Source organism: Cavia porcellus, unplaced genomic scaffold (assembly GCF_034190915.1).
Source record: "Cavia porcellus strain 051 isolate PalLab524CR breed Dunkin Hartley unplaced genomic scaffold, mCavPor4.1 scaffold_23, whole genome shotgun sequence".
In the NCBI taxonomy this organism is placed as follows: domain Eukaryota; kingdom Metazoa; phylum Chordata; class Mammalia; order Rodentia; family Caviidae; genus Cavia; species Cavia porcellus.
The window spans coordinates 57,649,548-57,675,866 of NW_026947506.1; the positions used below are offsets into that span (position 1 = coordinate 57,649,548).

Below are 26,319 nucleotides of genomic sequence, written 5' to 3' on the forward strand. Positions count from 1 at the left end.
CTTGCTATGGTTTGGGTTTTTTTTGTTGTTGTTGTTGTTGTTACTGTTTGTCTCTTTTGTTTCTTGTTTTTTTGTGTTGTTTTGCTTTTTTCCTTTCTAAAATAAAAAAAATCTATGGTCTTGAAAAATACAAACAATTTTGAAAAAGGATAAGGTTAGAAGACACATTTTCTGATTTGAAAACCCCAAGGTTGCAGAAATCAAAGGAGATTAGTTTTGGCACATGCATAGGCAAATACAACAGAATAATAGAACTGAGATTTCAGAAATAAACATGTAAGTCTATGGCAAAATGATTTTTGATGAGTCCCTAGACCATTTAATGAGGAAAGTCGAATCTCTTCATAAACTGTTCCGCAACAGCTGAGTACCACATCTAAAAGAATGAAGTTGAATCACTAGAAAAATTCAAAATGAATCAAAAGCTTAAATATAAGAGCTAAAATTATAAACTCTTAAAACACAGGGACAAGTCCTCATGACCTTGAAACTGGGAATGGATTCTCAGACATGTAATCAAAGCCATGAAAAACAAAAGAAAAACCAGACTGGACTTTTCTGGGGTTTGAATATGCACCCTGAAATTCATGTTGCAGCACAATCTCTAACTCAGGAGTAATAAGAGATAGGGACTTTAGGAGGTAATTAGATCTGAGGGTCTGTGCTTTGTGAATGGGACTAACAACTTTAAATGAGGGTTCTTTAGCTGGGTGAGGTACCAAAGACCTGTAGTCCCAGCACACTGAGAGGTTGAGACAGAATGATCATGTGTTGGAGCCCAGCCTGGGCAATTTAGTGAAAACCTATCTCAAAATAAAAATTTTAAAAAAGGGGATGGGATATAGCCCAGTACAAAGGTCCTGGATTCAATTCCCAGTACTGAAGCTGGGATAGGGAATCCACTGTATTTGTTTTCCTGTATAAGAAGTATTCATTTCTCTAGAGTAGACAGTATATGCCCTTTTTTTTTTTTTTAAAAAAAAAGTCCTATATTTTAGAAGGTCATTCTATGTAATTTGTGAACAACTCCTATAGAAGAGCTTATCTCCATCAGCATGGACTGAAGAACTAAGGACAATGCAGAACTGTGTGACTAGATTGGCGAGCTGTGGATCCAATGGTGAGGACTAGGGAACTCTTCTCAGTGCTTGGCAAGGCCTAAAAGGAAGCACACATGCTTCTGTCAATGCTGCAAAGCTCAGGCAACTACCAGCATGCTCGCTTCAGGCTGGAAAGATGTCAGCCTAGCCATCCCATGTTGATGACTATGTGGTCCTGAGTAGTAATAAAAAGAAATGAGAATGACAGGTTTTACATGACAAACGCAGTTCGGGCAACAAAATATCACACACACAGGTAGTCTAGGGGGTGAAGATGGGGAACAGAAGAGGTTCTTGCTGGAAGGTAGCTTAGAGCAAACTGCATCTTTATTGGTGAAGATTTTTTAAAAATATACAATCCATGGATTATAAGGTAGTATCGTACTGGTCACACATCTTATTCTGAAAGAAAAATACCAAATGAAGAATCATTTGAGAGTTTGCAAAAAAATTTTTGAAAAGAATGTGTCACAAGTCACCTTCTGCCTCCCCATAAACATGCTCTTCTGCTCCCTCCATGTCAGAAATGGCAATTTTCTGTGGATGACAAATCCTCACCACATATGAAGAATGTTTTCTACTTCTTTTTCCACCATAAGCAGCTTCCTGAAAACTCATGCAGTGATAGGCTCTTGGAAAAGAACATCTCCCAAAGCTAATCCGAGGAAATTTAAACAAACTGAGCAAAGCGGTGTTGTACTTCCAGAAGGTGGAAGGACGCGGGGCTAGAGACACACAGGGCTATGCTTGGGAGTCTGTGTCTCCTTATCCTAAAACCTGAGCACGGAGGTGGCTTTCATGGCCACTACCATCAGTGATTGTCTTTTATTATACACTTTGCCGACGGGAATGTTTTAAAATCTGAAGGAGCACGCTAATGTGACTTGAGGATAGTCTCCTAGCTGCCTCTACTCAGTAAGGCATACTCCTTTAAACTTTATGACAGAGGGGACACATTCCAATCTTCCTCACAGAAATGATTTAAAATAGATACTAACTCTCAGAAGAGACCATGGACCTTGTGTTCAAGTAAAAAAAGAGGCTTCACAGAGCACACAGAATCTGGGGCACCAGCCTCCTCTAGACAGCTTCAGGTAGACCAAATAAGGGCTGGGCCCCAAGTGTATGTCATTTCCTCTGTATCTCAGTGAGTCAGAAGCTGCTGAGGAGTTAGCTTTAGAAGAGAGAATGATATTAAACAGCACAAAATGGTCTTCATGGTGGTGCTGTGTGAGTGTGCATGGATATAATGGGAAACTTAGGGACCGAGGAAAACTCAGCACTGATGGGGAACATTAGGTGGCTAAGGCAGATGAAGAAGGGGGTGCCCAGGGAGAAGTAGAGACAGTTACTTGGTCTCTGAGGAGACAGACTACAAAGACCCAGGAGAGAGGAAAGCAGCAATCAGAAATCTCTAGCGGAAGGAGGAAAAGAAATCCTAAAGTTTTGGGAGAACATTTTGACAGCTACTGGAGAATTTCCCACAAAGACCTTTTCACAAAGGAGTTCATTCTGGGGCTGTGATAGCATCACAATGTCCAGCCTGCTGTGTTGACCTTAAGTCTAGTCCCCCACTAGCAGGGTAGGAGAAAACCAACCAACTAAACAAATGAACAAAATAAAACAAAACAAAAAGAAAGAAAAGAAAAGAAAGAAAGGCTGAAGGCTCGGTGACTAAATGGATCAAACACAAAACATGTGCAAAATGAACAGTCACTAGCAGGAATGCTTCAAAGCTGATGCCCATGGTGCAGGGGGAGGCAGGCAGATGGCTGTTGCTGGCAGGGCTCGGGGGTGGGATGCCCTGCTCCACCTGACTGGATTCACTCCTGCAGCAGCTTGACAAGACTCTGCATCTCTTACTGCTCCCTTCCGCAGGTGGGACCTGGTTCTCTGAACTTGTCTACATGCAGTGTGTAAGGTCAAATAGCAATTCCCTAGCAGGAGGCAGGGTGGCACATTAATATAAGGACTCTCATTTCTGAGTCTAATTTCTCAAGATCAAACTGGGGGAGGGTGAGGTGATCAAGTATACACTGTCTAAATCTCAGTCACTCTTAACTATTTTGTCATTGTACTTTTAAAACACATTCTCTGTAAGATTTGCTGCAGCTTTACATGTTGTAACTTGACTCAATAAAATATTAGTCCTAGGAAAGTCCTTATCTAAGACACATTGGGCAGAAGTGAAGAGAGGCAGGCAGAATCCACGCCCACTCTTCTTTCTAACAATTTCTAAACTTGAGGATAGTAAAGTTCAAACTTAACAAGTTTTTACATAAGAATAGTATTTTAAATAATTTCTAATGTCAGGGCCCAGTATATAAGCCAAATAAAATGAAGCTGCTCTGCAGGTCTGGCAGCAAGGACAAGGAACTCTCACGTGCCAATGTTCCTCTTTTTCTTACCTTTCGTCTCATCCTCAATAGTCCTTTATGGCTGGAATAAGGACACAGTTTGTAATGACATACAGGACAATTGGGCCCTGGAGCTACCTTCCTTGACTGGCAGAGTTTTCATTGGGCCTTACTTTCTATTCTGGGAAAATGAGAGGCTGAGCCTGAATAAAATTCAGGATCCTTTCAACTCTCAAACTCTAAAATTCTCCATGATCAAGGAGAGAGAATGTACAACATGAAAATAACTCAGAACATATATACATAGCAGTCACAACATTTGGGTCCTTCCACAGAGCAAGGTGCAATTTCTAAAGCTGTCCTCAAAAAGACTTCCTCGCATCATGTCCAGTCACCTTCTGGAAAAGTTCCAATGCAGAGTCTGATGTATTCTACACCACACTGAGCCTGTAAATGTCATAGACATTGTACACAGTATTAGGAAGCCTGGAGAAGTATATAGTTATGTATTTTCAATAAACTCTAAAGTATTTTCAGTGACAGTTTCATGAGGTGTTTGTTCTCACATATGAATTTGGCTAGCATCTTTCTGTAGAATTGATTGTAAAAAACACTCATTAAACACAAGACTCTCATTTGCTTAGAGTCAACACAAGTGTTTCCAATACAACTTGACTCCATCCAGAAGCCAAATATTCTTACATAAGTTTCCATGACTGGCTAGTTTCATAATGTTTATGTGTGTTCTCATTACTTTGACAGATCTTAGCTGAAGTAGCTAAGGCTTCCTCCTGCTGGCTCCCTGCTGAACCAAGGTGTCAACAAATAGCTCCTCTTTCTAGGGTAAGAAGCCATGACTAGGCTTTATACCTCTTCTTTAGTCCATACACTGTAACTGTAGAGTTTTTCTATTTGTAGCATATTTGGACTAAGAAATGCTGGTAGAGTAATAGACTCTTTGTTCATTTTATTGAATCACCTATATTTAATTTGGAAAACGGGTTGTTGTAACTGTCAACAGGACACATTCAATTACCTTGCAGAGACATTTTTCTTCAGAAGGCATTGCCATCTGGCTAAACAGTTAAATAAGCACAAGTAGGTGATGGTATAGCTAATGAAATTAAATGTGACACACATATTTACATGGCACACAGAATTCACATTTATTACATTTATTCCTTTGAAAAGATTTTCCTTTTTGAAAAAATAAGACATGGGTTGCACGAACAGCATGATGGCACAGGTAGCTGCCTTTACTCCTTTCCAAACAATGAAAGTGATTAGTCACTTGACATCCAGGTCAAACAGAAGAATTTCCTCTTTAGAACACCACACAGTGCCTTTTGCAACTTTCTTGCATATGCTGCAGACCTTCGGCAACCCATTTTCCCCTCTGACAGCCCCATTTCTTCAGCTGGCCCTGGACTGACCCAAAGCCTATGGCTAAAATAGCTGACCAGGAGTCCAAATTCATCAATATTCTTACTCCAATCCCTTCAAACCTTCCAGTGTCACATCATGGGAAAGGCTTAAAATGGACTGTAAATCTGAGCACAACTGTAAACACCTACTTCTGTTTACCGTCCTGTGTCCCTTCTGCTCATTTTCCTATCTCAGCCTCTGAGTTCAGGAGAATTGGCCTCACTTGTAAATCATGATTGCCTCATCCAAAGCTAATGCCAAATGCAGACCCAAACTATCTGTGCACCATCCTCACATTTTCTTTCTTTCACCTCATCCTTTCAGTCTTCTTAGAAAAACTTTCCCCCAGTTTTCCTAATTTCAATTTCTGTAGAAATGACTCCCAGGCAATGGAGAGCAAGAAGTTGCCAGGAGGTCTCCAGATGGAATGTGAGTTTGGAATCTGTTAGGAGTATTCTGGTGTAATAGAGAAGCAAAAAGTACAAACGAACAGGTTTATCGAGTTGAGGCTGTGGAAAGGAGCACAGAACCCATGGCAGCTGGGCTGTTTCCTTCGACCAGATACAGAGAGGCAATACGACCTCTGATTGGAAGTGGTGTATGGGGCGAGCATTGATGACCTGTGAGGAACCAACTGGAATTCTCTGTGCATACAAACAGAAAGGGGAGTTGCAGTTAGGGCTGAAGAAGCAGGAAGTGGTAAGCATTCCTACTTTGCCCTTCCACCACACTAGACTGCCATAATTTTACAGTAATTTATAGTAGGGCAAGAACCTTTCAGAATCAAAGCAAAGAAGGAAAGTACTTAGACTACAAGTAAAGTACTTAGGCTGGAAGTATGAAGAATGCAGCTTTATACCAGAATTTGAGCTCTAGAAATAAGTGAAACCCGGACTTACCATCACCTAATTCCTCATTATCTCTCATGGGTGCTTACTGCTGTGAAGTATTCCTACAGGGGTGATCCTGGTGCCACCATGTGCCTGACTGCTGCACACAGCCTTAAAGGACAGCACATCAGCCTGCCTGGATGTGTAAGCAGGATGGTGCTCACAGTCTGTCTTGCTAGGGATGGGGCAGTCTGTCTGCACTCATCCTTCCCTCACTATTGGCACCCTCACAGCACTGCGCCATTTGCTTTGAGCCCACTTGCTCTTCACTATAACCTGTGCTTAAAGATGTGCCTGTGGGAGACACATTCATGGTCCTAGCACTCTGGAATAGACAGGTAGGAGAATTACAAGTTTGAGCTGACTTTGGGCAACTCAGATCTTATCTCATAGGATAAGAAAAGGGCTAGGGACGTAGGTCAGTGTGAAGGCACTGGGTTCAGTCCCTAGTAACACACACACACACACACACACACACAGAGAGACTTCAAATTTGAGATTTCAGAAATAATAATAGCTAACATTTACTCTTCAAGAGAAGAACATTGTTTTAGTGTTTTGTATAGCTACTCCCCATCACTTCTTTTAATAATCCCATGATTCAGGTCCTATTAGTTTAATTTTTCTAGGGATGCAGAGCTAGAGGTACTACAGGGCAGCCAATATATTGTCTCCCAACAAATAAGTAGCTCTAGCAGGATTCAAACTGAGCTTTGGAGCCCTGAGTGGCTTGGGTAGAGAGTCTCTTTCAATAAAATGACTCTATTAAAAATTAAGACATTATCCTTGCCTTGCTCTATTCTACTCTATTCTATTCTACCGTGCCCTGCCCTACCCTACCCTGCCCCACTCTACCCTACCCCACTGTACTCTACCCTATCTTTTCTTGTGCAAGAACCTAGGGCCTCATGCATGCTAAGTATATACCCTATCACTGAGCTACACCCCCGTTGATTTTCTAAGAAATACTCAGTAGTACAGAGGTCACAAATTGAAACACCAGCATATTTTATTTTGAATAGGCATTCAGTTAGTATTGTCAAAGCCATCTTTCTGCAAATACTGCCTGCATATAAGACTAATATGGAAGCGATTACCCTTTACATTTTGGAGCTACCAAGAAAGAAGACCAAAATTCAATAGTTTTTACATAGAAATGTTAAAACAGAAATGTTAAAACTGTTGAAAGGCCTCTTGGCAGTGCAGAGTAATGTTACACTTCCACCTCACCCACTAAATTGCCTTGACCAGTACATCTGGAAAAAGCAGCAACTAGCCACTTCAGAATACACTTCATTTTATCAAAACTTTATTGTCATTCCTTCATAAATGCATCAAAATGCATATAAAAATTATCCCTACAAAATATTGTTTTTTCCTTAAAAAAGAAAAGAAAAATAGTTCTAAAGTTAGGCAGAGATTACTCAAGTAACAGACAGTTATGCTGGTCTTATAAGTCTTCTTATAAAATGAAAATGCTAAAACAAGGTATCCAAATTAGATTTAAGATGAATTCACTCTTTAACTGTTTAAATTTTCTTACAACTTTTGAATGTCTACTTAACTTAGGGAATTAAAATGCTAAGTACAAAATAGTTTTGTTTGCCTCACATGTCCTGACCATGCAAGTTATCCAGGGTTTATGGAAACACTGCATTTTCATAAAGAATTTAAGACAACTTCTTTAGAAGATGCTTCCTAAAGTCCAGGGCAATAACACCACAGGGAGGGAAACACATCATAATAAACTTCAACCTACAAATTTTCCAATTTGTAAGTGTCAGATCTGGTCATTGTGGTTAGAAATAATTCTTTTTTTTTTTTAATTCTGAGACAAAAGTACTAAAGTGCTCACACTGCCAAATCAATTTATCAGGTTATAACCAGAATTTAAAAAAAGAAATAGACTGAAAAAGAGTATATGGTTCCTTACTCTTTATTTGCAAGTATTTAAACACCATTGCTATTATTTATAAGATACGTAAATGAAACCAACACGATTGCACTAAATAGAAAAAAACAAAAACAAAAAAACCCCAAATGATCAGGGAAAAATATCTCATTACCATGAAGACAGCAGTATTGGGATGTTTGGCAGGGCATTCTGTAACAAAAGAGGCACTAGCATTTAACAACAAGAGCAAAGGTCTTGCAGTCTGTCTTTGTTACTTTTCTCTTGTTGTTGAGACAAAGTACCTGACACCCAACATGATGGAAGGAAAAGTTTATTTCCTACAGTTTTTTTGGAGGTTTCATACTCAGTTCCAAGGCAGGGTGGCATGGCTGAGGGGCAGCCATTCACAGAGGCCACAAGCAATAAGAGCAGACAGGGCCAAAGAGGAAAGAACACGCCTTATTCCTTTCCTTACATAGTATGCTGGCTCCACCCCTGGTTGGTTGCAGTACTCACACTGCTAATCCCAACACTAGACAATGAACCATTCACAAACACTAGATTCAGCTACCTCCATGACTACAGGAGGCTTGGGGAGCCATCTAGACACAAACTATAACACAGTCAAACTAATGTGGGCTTTGTATCCCTACTGCAACTACTGTAACTTTATCAGCTGGTTAACCTCTTCATTCCTTCATCTTCTCAGTTCTTAAGTGGGACTAATAATATCTATGTCACAAAAAAATGAAGATTAAACATGGTAATGAGAGTAAAACATTTAGACTAGTACTTGGTATCTAGTCATTAGTGGAAGGGAATGTCATCATTAATACACTAGCAAATTAAGGAAACGCTTGGAAGATGTTCACTTGCTAGTCTTCACCCCACTGTGTTCCTTGTTTGTGGGCAGTATCCTTGTTATCTTAATCCGAGGGAAAGGTGAAATGGAGTAGTCCAAGGTAGGCCTCACTATATAACTCCTCCTCCTCTCCCTATCTATGCCATGGATTTCAAACTGGCCTCTCCACTTTGAACAGTAGCATTCCTAGGAGTCATCAGAGGCCTCCCTGATATTATCCTCACTCCAATATCCACCATTTCCTTTTTCTTGTTTCTTCTAACTCCCATTTTCCACCCTGCAGATCACTGCAAAATGCAGTTAGTGGCAAGGACTGTGTCTTATTCCCAATGGTATATTTCACCTAGTATGAGTTCAATAAATGTTTGCTAAATGAATAAAATAAGTGAGCTCTTTGAATCTCAGTTCAAATAATCTGCTTCCTAGTGATTCAAAATAAAACCATACATATATTTGGGAGTCTGATTTTTACATAAGCTCAATGTTAGATTGTGAACTTTACTCTCATAGCCTAATTTCTATCACAAATATGAAAATGATTAGCATAATCATACCCAGGTTTTGTAAATGACACAAGTTCTTTTCTACATAAATGTAAAGGCACAAAGATGCTACTAGAGCTAAGTGAGGAATGCTCTTTTCTCCACCAGTGATTCCTGGGAATAATACTACAGTGACATCCATAGCTTACTTTGCACTGTAAGCAGAGGTTCACAGAAATGAAAGTAGCAACAGGGTGGAGGTTCTCACTGCCTACAGTTGTTGAGGACAATAAAACAAAACAGGCTGTATTCCATGAAGTCTCTATTTCACCAAAAGTAACATGGAAGTCAAATAATTAATAAATTATTGAAGTGTACTAGGGCAATGTTATAGAAAGCACAGCTTAGGGGATCTTAACGAGGGAGTTTTGGATGATTTGTCTATGGATTGATGAGAGGTAACCTTTAATTTATTCATTCATTTACTTATTCTTCTGTCCAGCTTTCCTAGCAAATTATAAGCTCCATTAGAGCAATTTTTAAAAACCAGTTACTTGAAATAGATAGAAGGATGTGATAAAGAAATTACAACAAATATTAAGGAGTGTGTGTGTGTGTGTGTGTGTGTGTTTTCTGAAGCCTCCTCCAAATTAGTTGATTTAATAGGCTTTTATTCCTATGATGCTGGAAGTTCTGGACCCCAGGGAAACCAAGAAGAATTAAGATTGCAAAATATGTTTTCAGAGCTTGGCGGATGCCTCTTTGTTTTGACTAAAACTTCCAGAACAGCAAATGTAGGAGAGACTCAACCTACGCTCTTTAATGCCTACAGGTGTTCCTCAGGCCACTATGTCTCTCCCTTTCATCACCAAAAATCCTATTTGATGATGTACTGAAAGTAAAAAATTTCACCAATTTCACTAGGTTGAAAAACTCCTAAGGAATGAAAGAGGGTCGGGTGCTATTAACATTTCTGTTCTGCACCTTCACCTGTCTCCTTTCATTAAAACAGAAGAGCAGATCCAAAAAGGGCTCATTATCTTCAGTGGATACACTTCGCAGCATTCCTTCACTCCAAATCCCTGGACTTATTTAAATAATGCGGAGCCTACAGATTACAGCTATCTTCTGTCCAGGAGACGGCAGTAAAGGGATGACTTAGGCCTCAATATTCCTTTCAGTAGTAACTTTATGCATCATTTTTTCCACTTTATTATTTTCTACCAGGTATTATTTACTTAAAAGAAGAAATGTTTTGTAAATGAACAAGTGGATACTTGTTTTATAAATCTTTAAAATGCTAGGCTATTCCTTGAAAACCACTTTTTTAAGGCCCTCTATCTTGCTTGAAAAGAGAAAGGACATAAAATACTCACTTTCTGTCTTAGCAGCACCAAAGTGGCATCAACAATCCGGGTGCATTTTCATGCAGAATAAACACAAAGTTCAAATTAAAGACCTGGTACCTAATCCATCAGTTTTGCTGAAAGCACAATGGCAGTGAAGTATTTTAATGAGAAGTGGGCACTGTGTCTCACTTCTCTAAACATCTTCGATAGAGCTGTGCACTGTCTCCTGACACTCACGGACCTCCTCCTCTACTTCTCTGACTGCAGGCAGCCTAAACACATTAGATGCATTTTTCTTGCTTCATGTTGTCATGCTCACAAGGTTGTGAAGAACTCATGGCTCCCCTGCCCTAAGAATTAACCATATAGGGCAGAAAGCAGTGGTAAAGGTGAAACAGTCATCTGAAAATATACTTCCAATCTAAAAACGCAGTCAATAGTTTAATAAGCCTTTCCCTCTGAGCCACAATTGAATTGTCTGTAAGTTGTTAAATTTGCAGGGCCTTTTAAAGGTTACTAGACCATTATAATTTTAAAACTTTTCTAAGCAATGTTTCCTCCTTCATTTCCCTCCCTCTTCTTGTCTGGTCCACTGGTCCTGTTAATTCTTCTTGGACACTCTATTTTCTTCATGCTGGCCCTGGTCCCTCCGCCTCTCATGCCTCTCTTTTGCTCATGTCCTCGCTTCTCACACTGCCCTCTGTGCAATATCCTTCTCACTGCCCTCCAGTCCCAACCCTCTTCTGTTCTATGATTTATCTATAAGTTTTCCTTTTCCAGCCCCTTCAACCTTGCCAACTTTCTCCTACCACATAATTCTATGAATGAGTTCACCTGATGATTCTCCATCAAGAAAATCTCTATATGACAAGCATAATATCTTTATAAATCATACAAGAGCTGGGGAGCCCTACATAATTCTTGAAAGAGCTGTAAGACTGCTGCAGTGGGTAAGAACAGTGATCCAATCCACATCACACCTTTTTTTCCTACTGGTAATTCTAAAGGTAAAAGTTTCAGATTTCTCTTTATTGTTAATAGATCATGATTCAACAATAACAATTTAGAAGTTCTACTAATCATTTAATGCATATAGTGATTCAATCCAACAAAATTTCATTGAGTGCACCTCCTGTGTGTGACACAGTGGTCATGGGCGGGAGACATACAAGTGAAGAATGCAGACTTGGCCTTCTCCTAAAGCAGCAGTGACCTTTAAGGCTGGTGCCATGCCATGGGTAGCTTTAAATCAAGCAGTGTGACAGCTTGAGGGAACATGCACTAAGTGCTCCATAACTGTGCCCTCTGAGCCTTTTCAGGGCTGTAAAGCAGCTGAACCAACACTGCTGGCACCAGAACTCTGCCTGAGCCCAAGTACTGAGCCTCACAAATGTGACAGCTCAGACAAGGTACTCAATATCTCTGTTTTAGTTTCTTACATGTCCAGAAAATACAGCCATAATGAATTGTTCTGGGGGATTAAATGAGTTAATAAAGAAAGTGTTAAAATGCAGCATGTAACATATAGTAAGTGCTCAAAGCATTAGTTATTGGGCTGGGAATGTGGCTTATAGTTCTTGCCTGGCATGCACAAAGCCCTGGGTTTAATTCCTTGCACCACCTAAAAACAAAATAGAACAAAACAAAACAAACAAACAAACAAAAAACCAAAAAACCACCCAAATCCACCAAAGTTATTATTTTCTACACACTATTCCTATAGTCTTGTTAGAAAAACAGAATGTCTCTTCACCATATGAACAAAACCCTCTTGTAGCAAATGGTGAAATCATTAAGATTCACAATCTGCATCAAAGGTTACAACCCTGCCCTGCAGTGACAAGAAACACAAAAAAGAAATATATGAATGCTCTTGTAGGTACACATATAGACAAAAAAGTATCCATTTGTGCAAAAAATTTTTTCAAGAATGTTAGAAAAAACAGATAAACAAAGATGAAAGCCATGCCCAGCAGCAACCATTTCCAGTGAGACCTGGTGAGTTTTCAGCTTCAAACAGGTCAGATCAAGTGCTCCCCAGTGGCATTTCTTGGGGGTCTGTCACTCACACATCAAACTCCCTTTCTCTAGGCTCTTCTCACAGGGAACATATTGCAAAATTCAGAGCATCACTTCGTTCTTGCCTGCAGTACCAAGGTTCCAGGGTGGGGGAGACAGTGTGAGATAAAGGGGACAAATAACAAAGGAAAAACAAAACCGAAAGACACTAGAGCAGGTATGCTTTCTTGTGTCCAAAAGAGGCCTGCATTACAAAGTACCACATAGTTTTTCCAGGACTTGATTTCAGTCCTTCACTAGTGGCATGAAATCCCGTTCAAATTCATCTAGGATTGTCTCCTTAAGATGAAAACACCCACTCTCAGTGGTGCCCAGACTCATCAGCAATGGCGAGAAGGAGACTTGCAAAAAGGACTGACAACTGACCATGGAGCAGAAGGCAGCCTGTGCTCAGATCTCCCATGTGTTTGCCTTTTCCCACTTTTTATCGATTCAAGTGAAAAGTGGCCATCAAGTTATACAATTCTTCTTTAACCAATTCTGATATATATATATATATATATATATATATATATATATATATATCCATAGACAGCCAGCTTTAATCAAGTATTTATCGTTAACTTACAACTCATCATGCTTTCTATTTTACTTCATTTTTACCACTCAACATTTAATGGTGTCTAACTCTAAGAAGAGTACCAATAATTTTTCTTGTTCCACCCTAAGCCACAGACTGATTATGGAACTTTCAGCCAAAAGTTGATACGAAGTAGCACATTGTAAGAGAGAACAATTTGAGCAGGCAAATGGCACAATTAGACACACACTGTTTTAGGAAGACTGTTTCTAACCAAATGGGAAAAGGGAACATTTTGGAGGTTCAAATAATAACCTAAACTGGAAATAAGAGGGAACTTAGCATAGGCATGTGGCACATGTCTGTGACTGAGGCAGGAGAATTGCTGTAACTTTCAGACCAGCCTGGGCTACAAAGTGTTTTAACACCAGCCTGAACTGCATAGTGAAATCCTATCTAAAAAGACATACACACACAAAGGCAGGATGGGGAGAGGAATTTTTAACTATGACTATGATATTCAGAGTCAAAGAACAAGCTGGGTATGGAAACCCACCCCTGTAACTTTAATACTCAGACAGGAGGGTTACTATAAATTCCAGCCCAGCTTGGACTATGTAGTGAAACCCTATTTCACAACACAAACACACACAAAGAAAGGTCAAGAACAAAGAATTTAGGGGCTAGAATGCACACGGCTTGTCAATTGACTGGTATAAGGTGAAAAGGACATCTGTATTTTCAATTTGAGAGACCAGGCCAAGACAAAGAAAGAGCACCTCACTTGGGGAGAAAGGAACAATGATTTCTATTTGAGAAAAACATCCAGCAGGGAGTTGATGATGTGGCTTTTGGGTTTCAAAGAGAGACCATAAAGAGAAAGCATAAAAATTGCAAGTGAAATCAGAAAGAAAGGAAAAGTAGGAAGAAAGCAAGGTGAGAGGTGGAGAATTAGTCACTATGCTAAACACTTGGTACATGTTGCTGATTTTATCCTATCTTCTGAATCAGTAGGAATAGACATATTCAGAAAAATAAGTAACTAGTCCAAGTTTCTGCAGCTCTGTAAGTAACAGAACAAGGATCTGAATTTGATCTACCTGGTTTTCCTTTCCATGCGTTAAGCAACATTCTGTATTAGCACTGTGATTCACAAATGACTGGAGAAAGAGCAAAGAAGCTGATAGTGATAGTGATAAAAAGGATGAGATGGAGGGCTGGGTAGGGCCAGGAAGTTCCTGGGATGAGAGAGCTTCCAGAAGGGACAGTCCACAAGGCATTCTGAATGCCTCCTGAGTCTATTAGAGAGGTCACTGGTGGGTATTAGGGTAGATTTCATTAGCACAATAGTGCGTAATAACAATTCATTCGGGTGTTGCAAAGGGTGACAGCAAGTATGGCTTCTCTGACTAAAAGAAAGAAGGCAATTAAGATAAAGGTAGAGTTTTCCTTGACTTTTCAAGAGATCAGAGGAAACCTGTTCATGTTCATAAGCTGAGAGAGAAAGGAAAAGGTAGAGGCAGAGGGTACAAGAGAAAGGGAAAGGAATGACTGTTGTGATCAAGCCATGAAGCAGAAAATAAGGGGGCTGGAGATTATGGCTTTGACCTTGAGAATGAGAGATAAAGCGAGACAGAAAGAGACAGAGAAACATGAATTGCAATTCTGATGAATGTGTTGAAGAAGGAGGTGGAATTTAAGGATCACATTACTGGACACCCTTGCTTTTCCTGGTAGACTTATCCATAGATAATGGGGCACGATGAAAAACTCCACATCTATGAGTTTAAGAGGTAAACATTGCCTAACAAAGTTGAAGATTGGGAAAATGAGCAAATACTCAGCACCAGCCCAGCCAGAGGCAGCAATTTGTAGCAGATGCAGCTAGTGTGGAAAACTTGATTTTTGCAGCAATTTAGACTATGCATAGGTCGACCTGGACTGCTAGGAAGAACACACACAAGAAGGTGTACATGCACCTCTGGACAAAGACAGCCACCTGTGAAACAAGGCTGAGTTGTAATTCTGCCGACTCTTTGTCCAGGTGGGCATCACTGCTCTCCAGAGAAAAGCTTATGAAACAGACAAATACCAATTTGTGAAATAGAGGCTGTCTAATGCTCCTTATTTGTAGTTTTATTAGTATGTAATAAGCTATGAAAGGTAAATGTATCCATGTCCACTCAAAATGTAGAAATAAGTCATGGAAAAGGAGAAAAGCTGGAAAAAGGAAGGAAAGGAAAGCTCCTCATGCCTTCAGAGCTAAGGGCCTACATCCTAATGAGAGTGCTCTGCACTTACCATTTAAACAAGAGACAGGACAAGGAAACATCCTCCTGCTTAAAAAGGAAGCAGGGCCTATCAATAATAACCTGAGGGCCATCATTATCTTTCTGAACCATTGCTCTTGCCGCTTTCAAGGTGCAGGCTCCAGTGCTAAAATGCGGCTAATGAATTCCATGGGAGTTCTTTATGAGAGCCTTAGCCCCACTGCCGGGTGGCTGAGCTCCACACTCACAGTCCTGCTTTTCCCATGTCTCCATGGGAGGATAAGCAGTACCAATGAATTCTGGGCCATGCCCTGGTTCAGGACGCTGGTAGAAAGTCTTTGCAATTTAAGGCCACTGCTGTGACACTACCTACAAGGCTCCTTTTCCATGAATCTGTTACATCTAACAGTATGCCCCAGCAGGCCCCGTGGCTGATCGAAGCTTTGAGTGTGCCTGAGCAATGACAGCTGCCACCACTGCTGCACTACCATGTGTTGGCTGTTTGCTTCATGTCAGGAATTCTCTGGGTGTTTGGGAAGGCTCCTAGGCTGGATTCAGTATCCTTTCCAGATGCAGTGATTACTAAAATGTTCAACACAAACTACTGAATGACCAATGGCATTGCCGTGGGGAAATTTTTTCTGTCAAATGCTGGGGTTCTGTTTAAGATCCCAAAATATCTTCTTGCTTGTTTTAGAGAAAGCAGCCTTCAGGCAACCTGAAGCACTTAGAGCTCTTTCATCATTGTCTTTAGCCTAGTAACAGTCATGCTTAAGAAAACACCTTTGTAGCCTCGGAGAATTTATAAAAACAATTGTTTCATCACATCCTCAGTGCAAGTACTGACATGTGGAGGAAGGTGGGACAAGCATAATTTTAGAAACGTCTCCAGCCGAACTGTCATCAAACCCAACCCTGAGTATTCTCAGCACTGGGAGTTGTCCTCATATTTTAAGATATCTGAATATAATTCTATATGACTATCTATAAGGCTGAAGCTAAATAAGTTGTCCAGACATTTCTCCAAATGGTTTTATTACCCTGCCCCCTCTTTGGAATAACAGCAAAAAGTTTCATTCTTTCCCACAGGATGGCAATTTAGACATTTTTTTTTAGTTCCAGGTCAACAATCCATAGCTATAGCAATCTGATGCTCTTTGGCAGTTTTTGACAAATGTGAGTATCACAGTATTTTTTTCTAATCCAGCACTGCCCAAGGCATTAGCCACATATGGTCAGTTAATTCAAAATGATTTAAAATTGAATGAAATTAAAAATTCAGATCTCAACTGCATGAGTCCTAGCCATCCCCACAAGACTTGCCACACCGAACCACGTGGGACATTTCCAATGTTACAGAAAGTTTCGCTGGACGACTCTGTTGTCCATTCTTCAACTATTTGGTCTGAATTTCTGACCTACATCTTGGTCTTGCTGTAGGGCTGTCTTTTCTCATCCCCTATTTTCAGGCTCACCTTTATAAAGAGTGTGTCTATTGATATAATTTCTTTTTACTTTGAGGTGTGTTGGTGGAGAAAAGAAAAAATTCCACCCCACAGTCTTATCAGTTTAGAAATACTTAATTGGTTTGTGGGCTGGCTGACAAGCTTTAATATTCTCATCTTTTCAAATCTAAACTCAGCTTGAGACCAAATCACAGCCTATATTACATACACACAAACTCTATTATTAAAATGGAAGCAAAAGCTCTTTTTACTTAAGTTGACAAAAGGGAGACAGAAGATAGACTTCATATCTTTACTTTTTATTCCTGGGATGCTTGGAAGGAAAAAAGTCACATTCACTACTGAGATTTGGAAATTCTTAAAGACACTGGCTAATGTTTAACTATGGCATCTTACTTAGTAGCTTGGTAAACTTATACAACCTTAAAATGTGGACACTGGTATCAATGACTCAAATACAAAAATTACAGAATATTGAAATACAAAATTACCTTTACCTTTATGACTGTCTATTGAAACCCAAATCCCCATTATATAAGAAAAAGGAGGCTCAAAACAGTTCAGATCTGAATCTCAGCCCTAAAGTCACGCTCCTATCCACCTGATGCTTACTCAGGCCTCAGCATACATTTATTTGGCTTTCAACAGTTGTTTTTATTCTATTTTCTTCTCTAGCCATGTCTTCTTCTAATGACATCCAGTTCTCCATAGTCAATAAGGTGAACATATCCTTCCAAAACAATCGAGTATCCCTAAGGCAGGATTACCAGAAATCACTTGGAGAAAATGTAAGATTTGATTAAGTATAGTCATTTCTTACTATGACTCTCTTAAGAGACTTCCTATTGACCCTAGGAATAGAAATCAGCACCCATTTTCAAATGATTTGTGTTTATCAGCTATATCAGACCCATCAGCACCACAAAGCTTTAGAAACATTCTTTGAAAATGAGGCACATGAAATCTTTGAGAAACAAGCACACAGGAAAGGGATGTTGCTTGATGATAGCCAAAAGCTGAGGACTTTTGAGGACCAGATGGTGGTCTTAGCATCATCCACACATTACATGAGTATATCCTTACAACCTAAAAGTTAGGTATGCATCACTGCTATTCCTATTTTATAAACAGTATCAGTAAGAGGGTTAATAGGCTTTGCATCTCATCTTCATCACTGAATACCAACTCAAATCTTAGAAAAGGTGGCAGACTGGGCCACAAGTTATAAACACAAAACAGGCAGCTCGCAACCGGCCTATGGGGAGGCAGAGATGTACAAATTTTGGAATTCAATTTCTTAAAACTGGGAGACAAAAATATAGGCTATGCAATCTTCAGTTTTAAATACACACCCAAAGACTCATACTAAGAACACTTGACACTTTATTTGAAAGTGCATCTTCTTTAACTTACATTAACATTTTAAAACTTGTGTTACAATAAAATCATCTTGACAGGACAAGTATCACAAGGGAAAAACAAAATTGTCTTTTGCAGCCTTAGCCAGAAGTCAATATATCAAAAGGGATCTGAGTTTTGTGTTATACTTCATTCAGTGTGATGTTCTTACAGTAAGTTTTCTAAATGGAACTAAGAGAGAAAACGGTGGTGGGGGGGGGGAGCAAAGGTCTGTGGCCACTCAACCCCACCACCTGCAATTTTTCACCTAGACTCAGCCTACTTGCTTTTCAAAGAACCAATACAGAGAATAATTCACTTTCCTGTCCTCCATCTTCCGCCACATCCCCTTTCTCCAAATCACCTCCAATCATTGCGATATTTTGGCTTTTGCCCCAGAAGCAAAAATTTTCCAACACTCAAATTTACATCTGTCATCCCATAACAAAGGATGTGGCTGTTTTCATCTCTTTTCCCTATGCTTCACTGATGACCCACTTAGCAAATAGTCAAGGGCAGGTAACAAAAACCCTAATTCACAATAAAAAGCACCATTTATTCTGGTCAAAAACTAAGTAACTGATTCAGTCTTGGCGATGTTAGAATTCTTAAATAAAAACATGTGAAAGTAATTTATCGAAGGGAGCTGTAGTTCCTCCTTCCATTTTCTTTCCTCTAAGATCTATGGACAAAATAATAGAGGCACCATTCTATAAATGAAAAGATGATTCATGTTTCTTAATTACTAAAAATATGAGGTACTTTTTACAAAATACACAACAGGACCAAGTTGAAAGGATAATGGTTTCTTTCATCTATGCACCTACTTAATATGTTTTATAATGATTGTAAACCTTCATACTGCCTTTTAAAAAGCATATAAAACCGTAGTAATATTTTAGGTATAAGTCATGGGTTTTGCTACACAACAGAATAACAATTTTTTCCTGTATTCATTAATGCATATGTATCCTGTCAAGTGACTGAACTTGCAGTGGTTAGGTTAGTAGATTGAATTGATAATCAGATATGTGATGCATGTTGTTTCATGAAGGGTATTAGAGACAAGCTGAAGCACATGTGAATAGAAAAGTTTCTATGCAACTAACCTTTATAGAATTTGTCCCAAAATGTAAGATGTGGACTTTACTTGCTAATATCATAATCATATTTCCATGCCTTTCATAACTTAGTGCAATGAGAAAAGCCTTGTATTTCCAAGCTTTCTCTGACATCCATACCATCAAAACATGGTCTTAGAAAATATTATCAGTGCATTTAGACTCTGGTCTAAAATTCTGAGTAAGGGCTTTTCTGAGATTATATGTAGATTGATTAGAGTTGTAAGACAAAAGTAAGACATTTTTATAACTACAGACAAGAACTAATCTTCACTAGTTGTTACCTGATGGTTCTGAACCACACTACGCTGACAGGGTAATATGAAATAATGAAGGAGCTACAAAGTTCTAAATAAGTCAAACTAATTCTTATTAATCACTGTATCATATAATCATTGTCCCTACAGTGTCTATAGAAAGGAGTCGTAGGGAACACACTGCTCACTTAGTATGTCTTTTCCAAGATGTGTTTTTTTGTAAAGGACTGCTCAATATACTGCCATAGACACAAGAGGCAATATCACACCTGGAAAACAAGGACTTGACATTACACACTACAACCTGCTGTTCTAGCAAAATGAAACCTCATTTACCCATATATTCACAAATATAAATATGAAAAAATATTTCAGGGGATATTAGAGAAAGGATAGATATACTTGGGTCTTGGTATATCAGTTGCAAACTACTGTTCTAAGGCACAAATAAGATTATGGAACTTTCAGTACATTAAGCATGTTTTAATTAACTTAAGCATAAATTCTTCACTTCACAACAGTAATTCCTATCTTCCCTCTTCCTTCACAATGGAGAAAGCCTCATTGCTGTCCATCTGCTAACAAGGAATCTGGTCTGGTTCTCCCATGATTGAAAGCCTGAAGTCAATCCAAGCTTGGGAAGACCAATAATAAAAGCCTAATTTGAGCTAAGTTTTAAACACTACCAACAGTCATCAAGCTATACAAAAATAACTATGTTATATTCTTTTGAAAGAAAATAAATCTAAATACTTACTATACATTAGGGACAAAATCAACATAGTACTGAAACATAGCTCTTTATGGCTTGTTTTAAAAGAAGGGGACTGTGAAAATAAAACATTTGGTATAGTAGGTAAATTATTGATCCCTTTTGATAGAATAAAAGATTTTGAACTCAAGGTTATAGACATCCAAAAAGAAAATTTTTTCAGCTATGGGCTTTAGATATCTTATTTAAAACTCATTTTTCTATGCCAAAGCGAAAAAAAGAAAGAAAAGGAAAAGCTACTTTTACAGAGAAGACTAAGGTACTTATTTGACAGGTAACTTTGTTTGCTTATCCAGGGGTAGGTTCTGTGATTAACTCAGTGACTCTTTTGAGATGTGGTTATGCTCAAAGGTAAACACTTTTTTTCTCCAAGTTGCTAATTCTTACCCTAAGATTTTTTTCTAGGCTAAGTTTATAATGTATATTTTATGATGCTTCAACAGAGTTCTTGTTCAGGTATTTGCACAAAAGCCAAACTGCTTTTGGCAAAGCCTGGATTACTTCAAAGTAGTACATGATGAAAAAAGAAGTACTGTGTCATTTTGTAACTCTGTGGTCTCAGTTTTTGCACTCATGAAACATAGTTGATAATGTTGTCTAATATGCAAGGTTGTGTTACGGTTCACAAGTAATACACATGAATCTAGTGCATATGTAGGCAATAAGAGATACTTTAGTAGATATACCAGCTTGAATTCTTTTTTTTTTTTTTTTTTTTTAAGAGATCAGGACTCTCTATGTTGTCCAGGCTTGCCCTCAACTCTTGGGTTCCAGTCGTCCTCTTGCCTTGTCCTCAAGAGTGGCTGGGACTATAGTCTTGCACCCCTACACTCAGCATCTATGATGTTTAATTGCCTGAAGCCACTGCCATAGGTCAAGAAGGCATTTGAGGTCATTCATTTTTATAAGACAATGTCCAATTGGCCATCTCCTTGCCTTAAGCCAGAAGCCAGTGATAGCTTTCCAATTAACAGCATTTAAACCGGCATGCAGGTGCTTAACAATGGTGCTTAGACAAGGTTTGCAAACTGATGGATGGGGCCCAACACCTATGCTGTTGTCTGTGGAATACCATTAAGTCCTGATATGTTTAATTTCCTTATATGAAATACTAAGAATGACGGATGGTCATGGTGTATATTTGAAAGCAAATACATGATGATATTCACTTCAAAACAAGCTGTTGAGCTAAGAATCCTTCCATAGTTAATAGTTCCTCTATTCATGTTTGCTTATACAATACCGCAAAGTTCAATAAAAACGTATCATAAACATACATCTGAAGGTAACTCTCACCTACTTATTTTTTTTCAGTCTTTCAGTGGTTAAAGAGGGAACCAATCATTTGACAGCAGATCACGAAATGGCTCTATGTAACTTCCAAGAAATGTGTCCTGAGGAAGTTTGAGAACCAGTGGTACGGGGCACTCAAGGTCATGCAGAAAGACTTCTGAAGTTCTCTGTCCTGTCTAATCGAACCTCTTGAAACCCACACAGTGTCAGCTACATTTGGAAATGCTTGCAAAGAGCCAAAATGTCACTTTTGCCTTGAGTTAGTACTGACAGACAAAAGGCCTAGAATTCTGTATAGTGTTCTCCTCTGTGGCCAAGGTTTTTTATGATTCCTCCTCAAAATGGAAGGAAACATTTCACCATTCTGATCAACCATAATAGTTTATTTGAATAGCTAACACAATAAAAAATTTCAAGGGTAAATTTAAAAATTAATTTGTATTTTTTTATAAACTCAAAGAACTCTGCTTAAGACTTTTCCCCATTAGTTATTGGCCTAGGTTGTATCTTTCTTGTTAAATCCTTTATTATTTGTTAAATACTTAGTATTCCACTGTTAATTGTTTTTCCATTTTATATGTATATCTTTTATTAGGAATGTTCTTTTTATATTTTATTTAAGAAATGTTTTTAAATGTGAGAATTTATACATGCGTTTAAAGGCTTTTATGTCCATGTAAATAAGAGCAGCTTGAAATGGTAATAAATTCAAAACCTGCTGCACTTCAATCTGTTTAAAGTCCATGTTTTCTGTTGATGGTCATCTCCAAGAAGAGCAGTACAGGCATGTCTTTGATATCTTTATTTCACTGCCTAACTAAATTGCTGCATTATTCAAGGTTTCAACAAATACTTAGTTAATTAATAATTTGTGTGTTGTCATACATGTTAAAAATCAAAATAAGTTTCTCTACTCAATAACATTCCAAGTAGAATTTGTGACTCAACTTGAACCTATCTATTAAGAGGGAATTTGGAGAAATTCCAAATTCAATATTTTTATATACTTAAAGATGCGAACCGACATTATTATAAATCAAACATAGGAACTGATTTTTATGTGGTGAAAAAAGTTTTAAATGAAACTAAAGAGATGTGACTTTTCACTGGGCACTTTCATATATCATTGGTGTTAACATACAATGGGACACTTTCTGAAGTGAAATGTGACAACTTATAGCACATTTTAAAAGGGCTTCATTTCCTTTTACTGAATAATTCTGCAAGCAATGTATTCTAGAGAAATAAACACTGAGATACAACATTATTCATAATAATTGATAAACTGGAAAAATCCAAAGATCTGAAAATGGGTTAGAAAAATTATGGCATTCTCACACAATAGGAAACTATGCGGTCATTAACAATGGCTATGTGGCACACTCCTGGAGTTCCAGCATTCTTGCAGGCTGAGGCAGAAAGCTTGCAAATTTGAGTCCCACCTGCCCAACTTACTGATTTAGAGAGATCCTGTCTTAAAAAATACAAAAAGGGCCAGGGACATACTTTAGGCCTTGGGTTCAGTCCCCAGTACTACCAAAAGATATAAAAATCAAACTATGGAAAATATTTAATGACCTTGATGAAAGTTAACGTGAGACACACACACAAAAAAAGACATAATATAGTAAAGAGATGTATTAATATCAATTTCATTATAAGTGTAATTTTAATTTTTTCTTTGAAATTTTCTAAAATCTCTAGAGTGCAACTATACTGTTGTTATAAATCAATAAACATATTTTTATTAAGAGGCCCTTTGGCATTGGCTTTTTAAAATAACTGTTTTAAAGGAACCATCCCTGCTTTTACAATGGAAGTTGTTTTTCTCCTGTGTTTCTATCTGTAGAAGGTGTTTATAAAAACATTGAAGCCAGAACTGAGCAGCAACTGGAGACTTACCCAGTGTGAGACCTCTCACAACCCAAATGGAAGCTCATGGGTAATCCCTACTGATGGTTGTTTATTCCATTGTCTTCAATGGCATCTGTGGACACTAAATTACGCCGAAGCACAAATACATTTAATGAAGTCCTGAAGCACATTTTCAAGTTGTCTAAATCTAAACATAGAAAACACTCTCACTTATGACTCCCTAGACTTAGTTTTCTCCCTGGTAATTTGGGATCTTTATACTATAGGTAAAAGTCCAGCCTGTTCTGGATATTTAGACCAGGAATTTTGACACTGCTCTAAGGAATGAGACAAATTCAGAAAATGCTGAGTGAAAAGAGGACTCCCTGTTTTGCTTACAGTGTATCTACAGGAGTTCCCAGGCTTCTGGCAGGAAACTGGCATAGCTGTATGCAGTATAGCCTATGGGTACACAACTGCAGAGCTAAATCTCAATGCCATGCCCTGGGACCCGAGCATGGTGACACGCCTGCTGAGCTATACACTCCAGAGCAGTCAAAGAAGGAAACAGGGCCCACTCAAAGAATGTGGCTGGGACAAAAGAAGATGTTGCTATCTCCCATTTCTATGCCATGCCAGAAGAAAAGGAACCAGTAACCTGTCTAAAAGAAAAAAAGGAGGGGGGGGGTGGAGTTTTTGTAGTTCTTGCTATGTGGTTAGGGTGTAAGAAGAGAATGATGTCAGAGCACCAATAAAGCTCTCCTGGCAAAGAGGAAACACATGCAATGAGGACAGAAAGGCTCTTTTCTTAGAAGGGAAATGAGGGAGAGAAGGTGACCTTTTTAAGCCTTGGAATCACAGAGCATTCTCTGGGGTGTTGTCTATCTAAAACTACTATAATACACAAAGGGATTAGAACAGATAGAATCTCTGTCTTCACTCCTAATTTCTAAATGAGAGCAGTGTGGCCGAAGGAAAACCATTAAAGCCAGAACAATGATTATGCGGTCCTCTGAGAACTGCAGCAGCATACACTGTGTGTTTGCATATACAAGTACAACCAAACTTTGCCTTCTTTTTATCCAGTGGTACTCACCGGGGGATCAGCAATCAGCAGCACCAATCAGGAACTACTTGTGTCCTTCAACAGACAATTGATGGGAGTGTATTATAGGTCCCTGGGGCCCTGGCAAGGGGAAGAGAGCAGAGTGATGCAACAGGCATCAGTAGAAAGGTCAGAAAACTCAAGAGGGTAGGAAAGACACAAGGTCTGGTAAAGTGGGGTGGAAAACAGCAGCTGTTTGTCACCCTGTGTGGAGGGCAAGGATGGCATGTGAATGCCTGTCATGTGCTTTTGTACAACCACGCTTATGGCAGTACAGGGGGTCAGTAAGTATTGTAAGTCTGTTCCCACATGGAGATGGTGGGAAGACATATTTTGTTTCAATGACTCCATGCTTATATAATTGAACATTATTCAGCCATAACGAAGAATGTCATCATGCCATTTGCAGGAAAATGGATGGAAATGGAGGCCATTATATTAAGCAAAATAGGCCAGACTGAAGAAGTTAAATGCTGTTTTGCCTATTTGCTCATACATGAGAAACTTAAAAAAGGAAGAATAGCAGGAAAGTGGAAAGGAGGTAATTAGAAAGGAGGAAGGGGATCAAAGGAAGGGGGCTGCAAGGTCAGAGGGGAACAATAGGGTGAGTCACCAAAAAAATGTGTGTGGCACTATAAAATGAATCTCATTATTCTGAATTACAAATATGTACTCATAAAATAAAATAGATGCCCTTCCTAAATGAATAGATGTCTCTGTAAAGCCACAGAAGAACTGAAAGAAGAGCAAGGATATAGTAGGATAGGATAAAAACGATAGTAAAGAATATCCTCAGGAAAGAGTCCCAGACAGATACACACATCTCTTCATGCAGTTACTCTCTCCTCTGTGATGAAAAGAGCTCAGTGGAGGAGAGTGTAAAAGTCATGCAGCAGAAAACAAGGGTGAACCAGACAGAATGCTCACACTATCACACTAATTGGTAAGCCCCAATTGGAATCCTTAGTCAAAACCATCAGTTTAGCTATTTTCACAGTAAAAAATACACTGATTCATGCTGGAAGGAATTTACTGCTGAAACCTCACTAGGAAATGGTGAATAGATGGGCAGGAGAATTAAAACAAGCATGGCAAGGATCCTGTGGGGATAGAGAGGACAGGAAAAGAATGCATCGCATACATTACCTCAGGAAGATAGGGAGTAGTAGACACACTTTTGGAGATAATGGTGTTTTGCATTGTCTAAAACAAGTTAGAGTGTTCAATGTGATTGACTGATCAAGACATGGTCTTCCTATGAAGTTCAGGTTGAACTTGCTATACAGCCCAGTTTGGAATTGAATTTGTGATGATCCTTCTGTCTCAGCCTCTTGAGTGCTAGAATTATAGGTGTGTGCCATTACACCTGCTCAGCCCAATTTAATATAGTTGTGATTTAGTGCAATTCCTATAATTCTAATCAACGGTTTTTATTTTACAGCATGGAACACACTCTGGAGCTGTATACATAAATATTGGAAATAGCTGTCAACCTCTCCTTTGGGAATTTGGGATGACAAATTTTTAAAAACATATGTTTATATATAAATATTACCCACTTAAAATTCTAAAAAAAATGTAGGTTTTTAAAATAACTACATTGACTGATTGAAAAGTTAGTAGCAGATTACAACAGCGTGTGAGAGGGAGGATAGATGCTCTGGGATAAAATGATCCAAAATCCTGGAAACTCATGGATACCTCATTTTCCTAAAGACCCAACTTACAGGTTTGAAAAAGGCTACTACTATTTTAAGAGATTCTTTTTATATTTTAAACCCAGAACTCCTGAACTGTGAAAACTCAAAGAGACAGCTCTGTAATA

At 38.7% G+C, this 26,319-nt stretch overlaps 1 protein-coding gene and 1 long non-coding RNA gene across 11 annotated transcripts in view; both read right to left on the reverse strand.

The window, feature by feature from the left end:
* Auts2 (activator of transcription and developmental regulator AUTS2) overlaps window positions 1-26,319 on the reverse strand; it is a 1,133,580-nt gene that overhangs the window by 407,807 nt on the left and 699,454 nt on the right. The gene's annotated exons all lie outside the window — the stretch shown is intronic.
* LOC134472286 (uncharacterized) overlaps window positions 1-26,319 on the reverse strand; it is a 111,043-nt gene that overhangs the window by 3,682 nt on the left and 81,042 nt on the right. The window contains exon 1 of the long non-coding RNA XR_010042141.1: window positions 1-26,319. This exon is cut by the window's right edge and continues 81,042 nt beyond it. This is a non-coding gene — a long non-coding RNA (uncharacterized LOC134472286).